Source organism: Carassius gibelio, chromosome B4 (assembly GCF_023724105.1).
Source record: "Carassius gibelio isolate Cgi1373 ecotype wild population from Czech Republic chromosome B4, carGib1.2-hapl.c, whole genome shotgun sequence".
Taxonomy (NCBI): Eukaryota; Metazoa; Chordata; class Actinopteri; order Cypriniformes; family Cyprinidae; genus Carassius; species Carassius gibelio.
Genome location: NC_068399.1, coordinates 4,649,197 through 4,661,422, shown reverse-complemented (window position 1 = coordinate 4,661,422; position 12,226 = coordinate 4,649,197). Strand labels below are relative to the sequence as shown.

Here is a 12,226-nt window from a genome sequence, read left to right as displayed (position 1 = left end):
TAGTCTTAAATTTTCTCTGTTATTTTAATTTAATCTTGCATGTTATATGCCTGATAAAGCAGCGTTTGTGAACTCAGCACCTCTTTCTGTACAGCCATTACTAGGGAAACCTCAGTTTCCCCTGCTTTAAAGCACCTCCTCTGGCAGAGAATGAATTTGCATTATTAGTAAGTCTCATTTACGCAGCAAACATATTTTATATTATCAGATACAAGTTAAATTACGGACACAAAATATGCGCATGCGCAGTAATGTTTATGTTGTTGTTGTTGTTGTTGTTGTTGAAACTATCTATAGCCATTTAACATTACAGTATAAATGAGAGCCGAGTAAACTTCACACATAAAGCATATAATAAATGTCATATGTAGCTTCCTGTGCCCTTCAGCAAGTAGGAAATATACAGAAATTGAATAAAGTTATCAAACACTAACTTCTAAATTAAATATAGATAAATCCTTAAAGCTATAACAGTTATTAATTTCCTCTTTTTTTCTTTGATTTAACAGACATAACAGATTATTTGCCTGCTATAGAGCAGCCTCTGCCGAATGTGATGTACCGTTTGTGTGCTCGTTTGACTCACGCTAGCGCTGAAGTCAAGTTGGAGAGCGCGTCTGAAACATCTCCTGTTTGATGTGGACATAAAGATGCATCTAAATAAATGCAGAAGCAGCCGTTGTGAGTGGGGTGGCACATTAAACTGAAAGAACTGATCACCAGCGTTAACATCTTGACAGCAGTAGTATTTAAATGTCTGAAACATAAAAGAAGCGTTATGTGATTGAAAACACTGAGTAGTTGTGATATATGCCAAGGGCTGAGCATGTCTGCTTCTGACACAGTGTTGTGCTACTGCATGTGCAGAGACGCTGATTATCAGTGTAGATAACTGAACTTTGACAACTCCCCTTTCACAAACCACCACCTAGAGGCATGGCTCACTCAGTAGCGATCACATCAGTCAGATCACAACACATTCAGCCAGTGCGTCAGCTTCTTGACCTGATAAAAATGTATTGTATTCATATTTCCTGGTTACAGGTGCACTTAACATTTGCTCAATGGGGGTATTAACGTCCTTTGTTGTTTGTGTGGGTGTGTTCTATGTTATGATAGGCTGTCTACATTGTGCACCACACACCAAGCGCAACGACTTTTAGTTTTTACTGTAATGAGAACGCAACCTTTTATATAACAAAGAAAGCTACAACACCTTTTCTCCCTGTCTGAAGAACTGCACGATTGTGTGAAGATGGAGAACTGGAGAGGATCATCCAGAAAACCTGGTCAGTTCTTTGATGTAAAAAAACATTGTCATACAAAAATCATACTGTTTTGAAGAAGAGATTAACTTATGTTAATGTTAATTTTTCTGATATCTTAAATGTGCAGTTTAGAGCTAGATGGTAATGTAATTTCATGTGTAATATATCCAATTGTATCCACATACAGAGTATGTGTAATAGTTGTCAGTTATTCTTATTGACCTCCTTACATTAAGACATAAACATTTTATTGTTTTAAAGACTTTTTACTGTACAAATACTCATGTATAGGTGAGGCCCTGGTAAAATTACAGTATGCTTGTTTATTAAGTCATCATTACACCACTGGGAAAAAAAGTAAGCAAGCATGGGCTGAAAAATAATCTGCTTAATGTTGTCAATGTGAAGGTAACATGAAGAAAGAGCTTAGTAGAAATAACACAAATTTGCAGACCCAAGAAACGCTATCATAATGAAAATATTATACGTGATTTTGTTTAAAAATTCTCCAGTAATGATGCAATATTATGTTTTTCTTTTCCAGTCAGTGTTCAGAGTATTGTTCTTCTGGGAAAGAGTGTGTCAGAAAACAGTCGCGTGGGAAACGTCATATTAGAACGAGAAGCATTTGACGGTAAAGCTCCTCCAGATGTTGTAGAGAGAGTCGGAGGAAGACTGAAGGACAGATATATGATGGTCATCAACAGTCCTCAGCTGCTCCAGACATACATCTCAAATCATCAGATCACACAGACAGTGAAGGAGTGTGTGCATCTGTCTGATCCAGGACCACATGCGTTTATAATCATACTGCAGGATAAAGATTTCACTGAGGAGGACATGAGAAGAGTGAAACAAGTGCTGAAAGAATTCAGCGAAGAAGCAATTAAACGAACCCTAATGATAACGACTGATGAAGAGATGTGTGGTGTTAGTGGTGCACCTGTGAAAGTGAATGAATTCATTCATCAGTTAGCTGTAGAGTGCGGAGGAGGACATGTTCAGCTAGGAGGAAAACCCGAATGGCACTCTGAGATATTCCAAAGGTTAGAAAATATACTGAAGAAAAGCTTTCTTGTACGTCATTTCTTGTACGTGTAAGTGCATATGGATAAAGAAGGAGCCTCATTGGATGAAAACAAGGTCAGATCTGGAAGTTCAGTCAAAGTCGAAAATGAAGAGGAAGATTCTGATGGAGAGGATGATGGTGAGGCCACTAGTATTTTAACCTTGATCTGACACTATAGGTTACTGAAGATCGGTGGCAGATACAGCATGTAGATTTAACTTGGGAAGGATACATTTTTTTATTATATTAAAGGGTTACTCCACCCAAAAATGAAAAATTGTCAGTATTCACTTACCCCCATATCATTCCAAACCTTTAAAAGCCGTGTTCATCTTCGGAACACAATTTAAGATATTTTGGATGAAAACCGGGAGGCTTGAGACTGTCCCATAGACTGCCAAATAACTAAGTGTCAAGGTCCAGAAAAGCATCGTCAGAATAGTCCATCTGCCATCAATGATTCAACCATAACGTTATAAAGCAATGAGAGTACTTTTTGTGCACGAAAAAAAAAAAAAAAATTATTCAACAAATCCCCTCCTGTCTGTAGATGGTGTACGCTCCATGCAACATAATCTACATTAGATGGTCTTCTTAATAGAAAATATTTTGTCCTTCAACCTTTTAGTTTAGCCTCAATCATCCTTCAGGCCAATTTTGGGCAAAATCATTTTGTTTTGTTTTTTAAAAACAGTTTGAGTGGATTTAGCTACATTTCTTATGTTTGCCACCTGAACACACACAAAATAAGAGGACTAAGTTGAATTTGACCTTCATGCTCAAAAATGGGCACCCATAGGAAATGAATGGGAAATACCAAAATTCATAGCATTTTTTTATTATTTGTCCAATAAAACTCAATAAATCCAATGCAATGCAGATCAAACTACACAGAAATTTAGGGTTGAGCCTATACAAAAATTTGCAGTGTCAAACAATCACACTCACTCTCTCGCTCTCTCTCATACACACACACCCACCACAAAAAAGCCATTGAAAACTGCTGCCAACTAGTGGCTATTGATTTTATATTTTATACCATTTTATACCATAATAAGCCACCAGATACCACCAAAGTCACCACATTTTTAGGCTTTGGAAGTCAGAATTTACTGGATATATATATATATATATATATATATAAGTAAAAAAATAAATAAATAAAAATAAGCATATTTTACATAAAGATACAGTACTTTCAGATGTAAATAAATAAAAAGACAATAATAATTATAATAATAATATTTGCGCAAATTTATATATTTTATAGATGGCAATATAATTTTTATTACAAAAATAGACATTTGAGACCACACCTGAGACCTTTATTGTCAATTTTGTCCAAGAAGCACGGATTAAGGGCTGTTATATAAATGATGCTTGAGGGTTACATTTATATTGTCAGCTTTGGTAAGTGCCAAGTTTCTCAAAATCAATTTGATACCTTGTCCTGCAATATTTAGGTGACTGAGAAACTGTAATTTAAAAGCATAAATATATATTTTTTCATATAAAGATATATATTTTCTTTTTTTGTTCTATAAGGAAGCACAGATGTCAACAGGAAACAGAAGCTGAACTTGGTGTTGTGTGGAAGTGATGAAACACTGAAGAAATACATATCCAAGATTATAAGAGGGAAAAAGAAACTGCTCCACCTCTACCAGAGAAAGAGAAATAAAGAATGTGTGAGGAGAGACGTAGAGCTTCATGGACGCTTGATCAGTCTGGTGGCCCTTCCAGGTCTGTTCAAAACTCAGCTCTCAGAAGAGGAAGTGATGTGTCAGACTCTCCGCTGTGTGTCTCTCTGTGATCCTGGAGTACATGTTTTCCTCCTTGTTATTCCTAATGCTCCACTTTCTAATGAAGCCAAAGCAGAAATGGACAAGATCCAGAGGATTTTCAGCTCAAGAATCAACAATCACCTCATGGTTCTCATAAACCAAGAGAAAAAAATGAATAACAAACCAAATATGTTACATACTTCCATTGCTAATATGTCTAATAAGACATGTCAAGGTCGATATTTTGTTTTGGAGAACAACTCACAAGTTCCAGCTATGCTGCAGGAGGTGGAGACAATGGTAAAAATGAACAATGGAAGTTGCTACACAACCTTCATGTGTCTTCAGGCTCAAGTTGAATTGGAAAGAAACAAATACACTGCTGAAATAGAAGAACTGAAAAGATCTGTGATGAAAACTCAATCAGCAGCAGGTTTGAGCTCATAAGTGTGTTTATGTTTGACATTATTACAATTTAATCAATAATTTCAATGCCTTCAATAATCAGAAGGTGGAATATTAGCATTACATGACACTGAAACTTCTGCTTTCTCTTCTCATAACTACTTAAAGTCAAATATGAGACTCATTGCTCATTGTCTCCATTGAGGAACAGCATTTCTTTAATATCAGATGAGGTGTTTGATTTAGAGTACAATTATTTTAAAGAATTTTAACTGTCAATATCTTGCTGTTAGCAGGTGTAACACAAGCTGATGATGATGGTGATCTGAGGATTGTGCTGCTGGGAAAAACGGGTGTTGGGAAAAGTGCGACAGGAAACACCATACTGAGAAGGGAGGCTTTTACGTCAAAGTTAGCTTCAAGGTCAGTGACCAGAGAGTGCCAGAAAGAAACCACTGAGTTCAACAAAAGACAGATAACTGTGATTGACACTCCAGGCCTGTTTGATACTGTGGTTGATAATGCTGAGACCGGGAGGGAGATTGTAAAGTGCGTCTCAATGGCAGCTCCTGGTCCACATGTGTTTCTGCTGGTGATTCCATTGGGACGATTCACCAAAGAGGAGAAGGATGCAGTAAAGATGGTCCAGGAGATGTTTGGTTATAAATCCAGAATGTACACCATGGTGCTTTTCACCAGAGGAAATGATCTCAGAGGAACAAGAGTTGAAGAATTTATTGACGATGATGGTAGCTTAAAGAACCTTGTGCAGCAATGTGGAAAGAGATACCATGTGTTCAATAACACAAATAATACAGAGACGCAGGTTTCTGAGCTGCTGGATAAGATTGACTGTATGATGGCAGTCAATGGAAGGAGCTTCTACACCAATGAGATGTTTCAGCAGGTGGAGAAGAATATTAGAGATGAACAAGAGAGAATACTGAAAGAAAAAGAAGAAGAGATCAAGAGAAAAGAAGAAGAGCTGAGAGCCACATATGAAGAAGAAATAGAGCAAATCAAGAAAGAAAATGAGAGAGAAAGGCAAGAAATGCAGAATGAACTAAGAAAAAATGAAGAGGAGTTTAAAAAGAAAGAAGAAGAAATCAAGAAAGAAACTGATGAGGGTCTACAAGAAGAGCTGAAGAGAAAACTGGAAGAACAGCAGACACTATTTGAGCAAGAAAATAAAAGAAAAGAAAAAGCTTTAGAAGAACAGCAACAGAACATCATAAAATATCTGGAAGAAAAACATGAGAAAGAAAAACACAAGCTCCAGGAGAAAATTCAACATGAAACAAGGGAACAAGCAGAGTGTGAATTTAGTGAAAAACTTCAATCAGAAGTTGCTAAAGTTCTACAAGATTTTGAAGCAAAAGTGCCATATAGATCAAGACGAGCTCGTGACTGGAGTAAATATGTTCCCGTTATTGGAGGAGCTCTTGGAAGCTTTGCTGGCTCTTTTGAAGACATTGCACGTCTGTTCATCAATTTACATTATAAACGTAAAGCACAAAGTCAAACTGAGTCATGAGCTCAGGTAAATCGGGGGAAATCATCTAGAGCCACATTAAGATGCCAATTCCCGTATTTTCCGCACTATAAGGCGCACCTTCAATGAATGGCCTATTTTAGAACTGTTTTCATATATAGTGCGCACCGTTTTCATAAGGCGCATAGAATAGAAGATACTGTAGTCAAACGTTTGACTGGGTTTGATGGAGTGTGCTAAAGGGAATGTCAACATTTTGACAGAGTGCCTTGATCCATATATAAGGCACTCCGGATTATAAGGCGCACTGTTGTTTTTTGAGAAAATTAAAGGCTTTTAAGACCGCCTTATAGTGCGGAAAATACGGTATACTTAAAGTGAAATTCAGTACACAGATTTCATTATTTTTATTTGTTTACTTTTTTTCTTCAGATTTCTGATCTCTGATTCCCAATGAAACCCCATTTGTATATCTGCAACAGTTATAATTATCCCAAGTAAAGGTGTACATCATTTCTGTTAAGCAAATGTATACACAATCACCAAAAAGCAAGTTAAAGCATAATCTCTCCAGCAAGTATTTCAAGCTATTGGCCCTGATTTGTTGTCTGTCATCAACAAATGTCTTTCTACTGGGACCGTACCTGACAGCCTTCAACATACCTCTGTCCAGCCTCATCTAAATAAAAAAAACAAATTCTAATCCTATGCTTCTGAGTAATTTTCACCTCACATTTACCTTTCTTCTCAAAAATTGAGCCAACTTATGCTTTTTTTTAATGATAACAATTTACACAAGAAATTTTAGTCTGGTTTTAAAGCCTGTCACAGCACTGAATCCGCCCTCTTAAGAGTCATGAATGATGTAATGCTTACAAATGATACCGGGCAGTCTGGGGCTTTGGTCTTGCTAGACCCAAGCTCTGCATTCGACCTGTTGGATCACAACATTCTCTTATCACGTCTAGAAGCATGTGTGGGCCTTTGGGCTATGGTGCAGGTGTAAGCCTTTTTTTGTCTGGTAAGAATCTTGAAACGGTCATGCATGCATTTGTAACGTCTCGGCTAGATTATTGTAACTCTTTCTACATTGGTGCCTCTCAGACTGTTGTCACATGCTTACAACAGTTTGTTCAAAATGCCACAGCCCGGCTCCTCAAAGGGAAGCGTAAAAGTGATCACATTACAACAGTTCTGATTTCGCTTCATAGGTTACCGGTCAAATACAGAATTGATTTCAAAGTTTTGTTATTTATTTTTAAGTCTTTGTGGAACCAGGCACCACAGTACCTATCTGAACTACTGCATCCACCTTCTCAGACTAGACCACTTAGATCTAATGACTCTTATTTACTATATTTTTTAGCCCTATAAAGCACTTTAGTCTACACCAGTTGTTTTTAAATTATACAAATAAACTTGTATTATTGTATTGTATAATATAAAGGTGATTTTCACATTTAGATAAAATTTATCTTGCAGATTGTAACATCAAGGATTAAAGTTTCATCATTTCCTTTCTCTTTGTATAAGGATATTCCTTCACTTTGAGCTGTCATCTGTATTTTTAATGTCCTTAGCTATGTTTACTGGGTAATCATTACTATATAAAAAAATAAATATAAGAACGTGTAAATGTGGTAATCAGTGTGAGGAAAAAAATATTTCATGTAAAATAATGCTTTCATTATGCAAATGCATTGTGTAATTCATAGAATATAATATAAATAACACAAAAGAATAACACAAAAATGTATTATGTCAGTTATCTGGAAGTATAATAAACTTACTGGCAAAAAAAGCGAACAGCTTGTCTGATAGTTTGAGAATCTGTTTAAGATCTGCTGATTTCATGTTCTCATATAACATCATATGAAAAACTAAAGTGAACTACATTATATTGGGCTTTAAATTTTAACATGACGGTATCAGTTAAATTATTAGATTACGTCAATACGTCAACTTATACAGGCAGTCAAAAGTCTTTCATATAGTGTTAAGGGCTTTGAATCAAAAATGGCCTTTGTGATCAAGGTTTAACTTAACTAAATTCCCGTCGTTACTGGATTCAACTTCCCCTCAAGTGCACCATCTACAACTCCGGGAGTGCAAACTCATTACCAGTCAGTTAACTCTTCAAGTCAAGGAATGAACTCCATACCTACAACTTTGCTTTTCAACCTATCCACTACAGTTCCAGCCCAAGCTTTTGGTAGGCAGTTTGTATCACCTGATGCAGTAACTGTGTCCTTCCAATGAAGACAAAACTTCATTCAAGGTAAGGACATAAACCTTGCTACTCTGCTACTTCCATCTCCATCTTCCATATCACTGATGCCTTCAAAATCATTCCAATTCATCCTTCTGATTGGGAGCTTTTCGGTATTAAATGGATTTCAACATTCTACTTCACAGTTAGACTCACCTTTAGGTGCCAGAGTACTCAAAAATATTTGAACTGACTTTCTGAAGGATTCTGCTGAATGTCTGTAAGATCCCATTAGTTTCGCACGTGCTTGATGATTGTTTTGCTTATTGATTTTCCTTCTTCCCAAAAGCAGGTTCTTGACACTCTCAAACAGGTTTTCAAGGATGTTGGTGTTCCCCTCTCTAAAGAAAAAAGCGCTGGGCCTATCAACTTCTCTTGAATTCCTGGGTATATTACTCAACACGGTCAAAATGCAATCGATTCTCTCAAATGATAGACTCATCAGAATTACATCGGTTCTGAAATTTTTTTCATTTCTATGTACAGTGACTAAACATGACATGCTTTCTTTGCTCTGTCATTTAACCTGTTAACCAGATCCCCCATTATGGGGTCTCACAGCTGAAAGTGCTCTACCACTCTCCAGCCTTTGTTGAAGAGGTCACAGAAATGTTATCAGTGATTTCCTCAGAGTTGGACTGTTTTGCTATTGCAGGGGATTTTAATATTCACATAGATAATGCAGAAAACGAAATTACAAAAGAAATGATAACTGTTCTAAACACTTGACTTGACTCAGCATGTGCATGGACCCACACACAAAGGTGGACACACTCTGGATCTAACATCAGTAGGGGTCTAAACATTTCATCCATTGTTACTAAGGACATAGCACTATCTGATCACTTCTGTATTTTCTTTGATATTTTGATCTCTGCTACCACTGAATCTAGATCTGTCTCTGTCAGAAGGAGATGCATAAACGGGGTTCGAGCCCCACTCGGAGCGAGTGCGAGGACCCGGGTGAGAGGGGTTACATGTATCTTTAACACCTAGCATTTCTGCAGACTCTGTTGATATTCTCCTTGATTCCTTCAACTCAAAAGTTAAGAATGTTATTGATGATATTGCTCCAATAATAGTCAGTAAGAAAACAAACAGACAGAAATCAGTTTGGAGAAGATCAACAGCAGTTCAGACTATGAAAAGACAATGCAGAGAAGCTGAGCGAATGTGGAGGAAGACGAAACTTGAAATTCACTATAGCATCTATAAAGACAGCATTCATGCTTATAATGTGAAACTAGCCACAGCTAGACAGAATTTCTTCTCAAACCTTATAAACAGTAACTTAAATAACACTCGTACTCTTTTTGCCACTGTTGAGAGACTGACAAACCCCCCAAGTCAGATTCCAAGTGAAATCCTCTCAGACAGCAAATGCAATGAGTTTGCTTCTTTCTTTTCTGAGAAGATCACCAATATCAGGAAGGCGATTAGCACGTCCTCAAGTAATGCAGAGGTCAGACAGATTCGGCCAAAATATCAAAATGATACTATGTCTATTTTTGAAACAATTGATAGCAAAATTCTGGAAGACATAGTGCAGCAACTAACATAAGGCAACGTCAACCTGTTTTCTTGACACTTCCCACATCGTTTTTCAAAAGTGTGCTTGACTGCTTAAAAGCAGATCTCTTAGAAGTGGTGAATGCCTCACTTCTTTCTGGGACATTTCCAAACTCCGTAAAAACTGCAGTTGTTAAGCCCCTCCTGAAAAAGACAAATCTTGATAACACAATTTCGAGCAATTTTAGACCAATATCTAATCTTCATTTTATAGGCAAAATTGTAGAAAAGGTAGTTTTTAATCAGCTGAACAAATACTTAAACTCAAATGGATACCTGGACAATTTTCAATCTGGTTTCCGACCGCATCACAGCACAGAGACAGCACTCATTAAGATAATAAATGATATTCGCTTAAATTGTGACTGTCAAAATATCGGTGCTGGTATTGCTAGATCTCAGTGCTGCGTTTGACACTGTCGATCATAACATACTACTAGAGAGACTGGAAAACTGGGTCGGGCTTTCTGGGATGGTACTCAAATGGTTCAGATCATACTTAGAAGGGAGAGGCTATTATGTGAGTATAGGAGAGAATAAGTCTAAGTGGACGTCCATGACATGTGGGGTCCCACAAGGCTCAATTCTTGCACCACTCTTGTTTAGCCTGTATATGCTTCCACTAAGTCAAATAATAAGAAAGAACCAAATTGGCTACCACAGCTATGCTGATGATACCCAGATTTACGTAGCCTAATCTCCAAATGACTACAGCCCCATTGACTCCCTCTGCCAATGCATTGATGAAATTAATAGTTGGATGTGCCAGAACTATCTTCAGTTAAATAAGGAAAAAACTGAAATCATTGCATTTGGAAATAAAGATGAAGTGTTCAAGGTGAATGCATACATTGACTCTAGGGGTCAAACAACTAAAAATCAAGTCAGGAATCTTGGTGTGACTCTGGAGACAGACCTTAGTTTCAGTAGTCATGTCAAAGCAGTAACTAAATCAGCATACTATCATTTAAAAAAACATTTAATGTTTAATGACTTGACAAATATGCAGCCTTGTACAGAGGACCAATGGCCAAGGTCAGGATTTTTCATTCAAAAACTTTAAGCCTGTAGATCGAAATGAAAGCCTCTTAAAGGGGTAATATGATGTGATTTAAATTTTTCCTTTCTCTTTGGAGTGTTACAAGCTCTTGGTGCATAAAGATCTGTAAAGTTGCTATGAGTAAAGTCTTAAATCCAAAGAGATATTCTTTATTAGTCTTTATTATTAGTCTTTCACTGTGAAAGTGAAACTACTTTGTTTGGCCTTCCAAAAGAGGATGATATCTGCTTCGTCATGCCTGGAGCTGATCCGTGCTGGTCGCTGAGGAAATACATCAACTTTGCACTGTGTTTCACCAGTGGCTCTTTTGTAGAATCCTCCACTCACTCTAGGGCTCCAGCCTCACTCAAGGACTGTTAAAAAAGCAAAACTGCCTTGTTTGGCCTTCCAAAAAAAAACACAACTAGATATCATGTTTATACAGTTTAGTAGCCATAACTTGCAGTAAGAGGCTTTGTGTAAATTTTATTATTTTATTGTTATTTATTTTTAATGTGTTAGGCTGCAGCCTTAACTACCATCTCACATGTTGAAATTAACTTTCTAAAAATACATTTTCTAATGATTTTTAAGGATGTTATAATGTTATATTATTAGTTACTTTTGTTTAATTCTGTTATTTGATCTCCGTTTGCAAAACAAAATATAATTCCAGTCAGTTTGCAAACTATCTCATTTTGCCACCTGGTGGTAGTTTCATGAATGACTTCAAAACATGACTGACTTGCATTTTAGGCAATTTTACAGAATTAAAGGGATATTCCACCCCAAAATTAAAATGTATCAGTAATCACTTACCCCATGTTGTTCCAAACCCGTAAAAGCTTTGTTCATCTTCAGAACACAATTTAATACATTTTAAATGAAAACCTGGAGGCTTGAGACTGTCCCATAGACTGCCAAGTAAATAATACTGTCAAGGTCCATAAAAGGTATCAAAAGTCTTTGTCAGAATACTCCATCTACCATCAGATGTGCGTTAGAGTAGTTAGATGTTGAGACTTTGACACCTCACCTCTCCAAGATACTTTGAATGACCTATCTGATAGGTAAGACTCAAACCATTGAAGTGTGGTTCCTGAGATGCCATTTGCCAGTAGGGTTCAAAAGCAGTGAATAGATCAAGCAGGATAAGTACTGAAGATTTGGATTCTGCTCTTGCCAATCTTAGAGCTTCAATAACTGAGAGCAAGGCCGTCTCAGTAGAATGTCCTCTTCTGAAGCCAGATTGGTTGCTGTCAAGGAGATTGTTGTGTGTGAGAAATGTAGAGACTTGTTTGAACACAGCTCGTTCAAGTGTTTTTGCAATA

At 36.9% G+C, this 12,226-nt stretch overlaps 1 pseudogene; it reads left to right on the top strand.

The window, feature by feature from the left end:
• Window positions 1-1,681: 1,681 nt before the first annotated feature.
• Window positions 1,682-6,233, top strand: LOC127956324 (GTPase IMAP family member 8-like; annotated as a pseudogene).
• The last annotated feature ends 5,993 nt before the right edge of the window (window positions 6,234-12,226 follow it).